The sequence below is a fragment of the Capricornis sumatraensis genome, chromosome 1 (assembly GCF_032405125.1).
Source record: "Capricornis sumatraensis isolate serow.1 chromosome 1, serow.2, whole genome shotgun sequence".
NCBI lineage: Eukaryota > Metazoa > Chordata > Mammalia > Artiodactyla > Bovidae > Capricornis > Capricornis sumatraensis.
Genome location: NC_091069.1, coordinates 220,875,027 through 220,879,766, shown reverse-complemented (window position 1 = coordinate 220,879,766; position 4,740 = coordinate 220,875,027). Strand labels below are relative to the sequence as shown.

At 37.0% G+C, this 4,740-nt stretch overlaps 1 non-coding gene across 1 annotated transcript; it reads left to right on the top strand.

The window, feature by feature from the left end:
- The first annotated feature begins 3,921 nt into the window (after nucleotides 1–3,921).
- Nucleotides 3,922–4,028, top strand: LOC138093519 (U6 spliceosomal RNA). The gene has a single exon (XR_011146110.1). It is a non-coding gene; the product is annotated as a U6 spliceosomal RNA (small nuclear RNA).
- Nucleotides 4,029–4,740: the final 712 nt, after the last annotated feature.

Genomic DNA, 4,740 nt, shown 5'->3' with positions numbered 1-4,740 from the left:
CAAACATATTCAAGGGATTACATCTGATGGACAGATTGCCTGAAGAATGATGGATGGAGGTTCATGACATTGTATAGGAGGCAGGGATCAAGATCATCCCCAAGAAAAACAAACAAAAAAAGGCAAAATGTTTGTCTGAGGAGGCCTTACAAATAGCTGTGAAAAGAAGAAAAACTAAAGGCAAAGAAGAAAAGGAAAGATATAAACATCTGAATGCAGAGTTCCAAAAAATAGCAAGGAGAGATAAGAAATCCTTCCTCAGGGATCAATGCAAAGAAATAGAGGAAAACAATAGAATGAGAAAGACTAGAGATCTCTTCAAGAAAATTAGAGATACCAAGGGAACATTTCATGCAAAGATGAGCACAATAAAAGGACCTAACAGAAGCAAAAGATATTAAGAAGATGTGGCAAGAATACACAGAAGAACTATACAGAAAAGATTTTCATGACCCAGACAACCACAATGGTGTGATCACTCACCTAGAGCCAGACATCCTGGGATGGAAACTCAAATGGACCTTAGGAAGCATCACTACAAACAAAGCTAGTGGACGTGATGGAATTCCAGTTGAGCTATCTCAAGTCCTAAAAGATGATGCTGTGAAAGTGCTGCACTCAAGATGCCAGCAAATTTGGAAAACTCGACAGTGGCCATAGGACCGGAAAAGGTCAGTTTTCATTCCAATCCCAAAGAAAGGCAATGCCAAAGAATGTTCAAACTACCACCCAATTGCACTCATCTCACATGCTAGCAAAGTAATTCTCAAAATTCTCTAAACCAGGCTTCAATAGTATGAGAACCAAGAAATTACAGATGTTAAAGCTGGATTTAGAAAAGGCAGAAGAGCTAGAGATCAAATTGCCAACACCCAAATTGCTTTTTGATAATCAAATTGCCTTTTGGATAATCAAAAAAAACAAGAGATTTCCAGAAAAGTGTCTATTTCTGCTTTATTGACTATGCCAAAACCTTTGACTATATGGATCACAAAAAACTGGAAAATTCTTCAAGTGATAGGATTAACAGACCACCTTACCTGCCTCTTGAGAAATCCATATGCAGGTCAAGAAACACCAGTTAGAACTGGACATGGAACAACAGGCTGGTTTCAATTTGGAAAAGGAGTACGTCAAGGCTATATAGTGTTACCCTGCATATTTAACTTATATACAGAGTACATCATGCGAAATGCTGGACTGGATGAAGCACAAGCTGGAATCAAAATAACCAGGAAAAATATCAATAACCTCAGATAGGCAGATGACACCAATCTTATGGCAGAAAGTGAAGAACTGAAGAGCAAATAGATAGGGAAACAATGGAAACAGTGAAAGACTTTATTTTCGGGGGATCCAAAATTACTGCAGATGGTGACTTCAGCCATGAAATTAAAAGGTGCTTGCTCCTTGGAAGAAAAGCTCTGATAAACCTAAACAGCATATTAAAAAGCAGAGACATTACTTTGCCAACAAAGGTCTGTCTAGTCAATGCTATGGTTTTTCCAGTGGTCATATATGGATGTGAGAGTTGGACCATAAACAAAGCGGAGCACCAAAGAATTGATGCTTTTAAACTGTGGTGTTGGAGAAGACTCTTGAGAGTCCTTTGGACAGCAAGGAGATCCAACCAGTCCATCCTAATGGAAATCAGTCCAGAATATTCATTGGAAGGATTGATGCTGAAGCTGAAGCTCCAACACTTTGGCCACCTGATGCGAAGAACTGACTCATTTGAAAAGACCCTGATGCTGGGAAAGATTGAAGGTGGGAGGAGAAGGGTATGACAGAGGATGAGATGGTTGGATGGCATCACTGACTCGCTGGATATGAGATTGGGCAAGCTCTGGGAGCTAGTGATGAACAGGGAAGCCTGGTGAGCTGCAGTCCATGGCATCGCAAAGAGTCACACAAGACCATTCTGCTGAATTGAAATGAACTGAATTTCACATAATACATGTAAATATAACTAGAAATACATATGGCAACATAAACCTAATACATATGTGTCTAAGATTATTCTAACATGCTTTATTTGTTAATAATACATTTAATCTTCTTGGACATCGTAATTCTGTCTCTGATTTAGATTATCTTTCTCTTGAGTCCCAGTCTGATCAGTTCCTTCTATAACAGTAGCCAGAAAGTCTATCCTGTCAACAATTTTCTCTGTAGCTCCTTTATGCCTTTTTACAAAGGAAAATTAATTCTCAGTAACCAGATTTACCCTGAGATAACCAGCAAACCAGGGCAGCTTGGCTGCCATGGGTATGTTGACCAATGCTTTCTGTTCTTCTGTAAGTGAATTAAAAGTTTGCTGACAGAAAATGAGATAGTTGGCAAAGAAAACTAGCTTCTGGAAAACAGAAAACAGTGCATTCAAATTTAAAGATGTGGACTCTGTGGTGATGATGCAACATTTGTGTGTCCAATATAAGTTCTGGATTATCTCTGCCTGCATGTATGCCGCTACTCTTCTGGGGCTGGGGTTTACTCTCCTTTAGAACATTGTGCTTTCAGAGAGGTCTTCCCCAATCTACCCACATCCAAGTCCTCCCCTCCCTTTGTCATCACCCTATTTTCTGACTATCCATATTTATTCATATCCATAATTACCAGACTATCTATGATTATCATGTTTGTTGATTTGTGTGTCTACTCTCTTCCCTTCGTTGGGATACAAGTTCCATGAGAGCTGAGGCTAGATCCAGTTCATCCCATGCTGTACCCTCAGTGCCTGTAACAGTGCCTTTCATATAATAGGTCCTTGATAAAAGTTACCTAACTGAACACGTACAATACACCATGGTCCAGTGTTTTCCCCTGCAAGAGAGCACACACTCTTAACTAAGAATAAGGCCTCTGTTCCTTTAAGAGATGCCCTAAGAGCTGATAAGATTATAGTAATCACATCAAGTTTTAGTTGTGATAAAAATGTCATTCTAGCAATTTTTTTCTTTTTTATATTACCTAGGGGAAAACCTGAAGTATAAGTTTATGAGTTAAATTACAACAGAAGTTATTTGTGACAAAACATGAATTTGGGTGATCCTTCAATAGTCTCTTATCTCTTTGGGAAAACAGTTCAATAGGGCACAGGTTTTACCCTGTGAGTAACAAGCAGCACTTAATTACAACAGACAGAATGGGAGCAATGTTATTTACACTGCAGTTACCTGAGTTCTCCAATGATAACTTTTACTTAATTGCTGTCAGCTCAGCAATGCAGTCTTGGGAGAGTAATGAGGCTTGGGTTCTCATCATTTCTACTTTTTATTTACATATTGTGAAGATTTGCTTAAATTTTTGAGGCCATATTTTATCATGTAAAATGACTGTGCTCATTTCTTTGAAATAAGTTCTTTAGACAATTTAAGATGAATATGAAAACATAATTTATATTTTAAAATATTCTCAAACTTAGTGCAAAAGAAATCTGAAAAAAATCATTCTGTTGACTTGTACATTAGCAAAGAGATAAGACTCAATTCCACCTTCAGAGATGACACTTAATTTTATAAAGTATGTAATTCTGAAATAAACTTTTTCAGATTTATTCTAACTATCTGTAATGTCTATTTTATTGGTGAATATTAAAGGGTGATGCAAAAAATGATTCACGAATTTTCTCACAGTGAACAACAAATTTGGCAGGTGTCTTCCTGGGTACCAGGTAGGAATAAAAATAACAAATTGGACAATATTTCATGGAGGAGGTGGGAGTTAGTGGATTAGAAGACTTTTCTCTGTTAAAATCATGCTTTTCTATTGTTTGAACTTTCTAAAGTATGTATTTGGAGTTTTTAAAAAAGAAAACAGAATTTTCGAAAAGAATATAATGTAAATTATTTACATAATTGACACAAATTGATATGGTTTTAAATTAAGTAATGTTACAAGCATCTGAAAATAATAAATGCCATGCTCACTTCAGTAGCACATGCACTAAGACTGGAACTATACAGGGAAGACTGGCATGGCTCCTGCACAAGGAGGACACATAAACTTGTGAAGCGTTCCATATTTTCTGGTGTTGGGAAAGTTGGCTGTATGTAAATCAATGTAGTTAGAGCATGCCCTCACACCACGGACAAAAATAAACCCAGAAATGGCTTAAAGACTTAAGTATAAGATACCAAAAACCTTTTAGAAGAGAACATAGGCAAAACATTTTTGGACATAAATCGTACCAGTGTTTTCTTAGGTCAGTCTCCCAAGGTAACAGAAATAAAAGCAAAATAAGAAAATGGGACCTAATTAAACTTACAACCCTTTGCACAGCAAAGAAAACCATAAATAAAGTGAACAGAGAACCTACAGACTGGGAGAAAATATTTGCAAATGATGTGACTGACAAGGGCTTAATTTCCAAAATATACAAACAATTCATATAACTCAATGACAACAACAACAACAAAACACCCCAATCAAAAATTGGGCAGAAGACCTAGATAGACATTTCTCCAAAGAACACATACAGATGGCCAATAGGTGAAAGATACTCATCATCACTAATTATTGGAGAAACACAAATAAAAACTATAGTGAGTTACTATTTCAGAATGACCATCATTAATTAGTCTACAAATAACAAATGTTGCAGAGGGTGTGGAGAAAAAGGAACGCTCCCACACTGTTAGTAGGAATGTAAATTGGTGCAAGCCACTATAGAAAATAGCACAGGTGTTCCCCAAAAACCTAAAAGCAGAGTTACTATATGATTCTGCAATTCCACTCCTG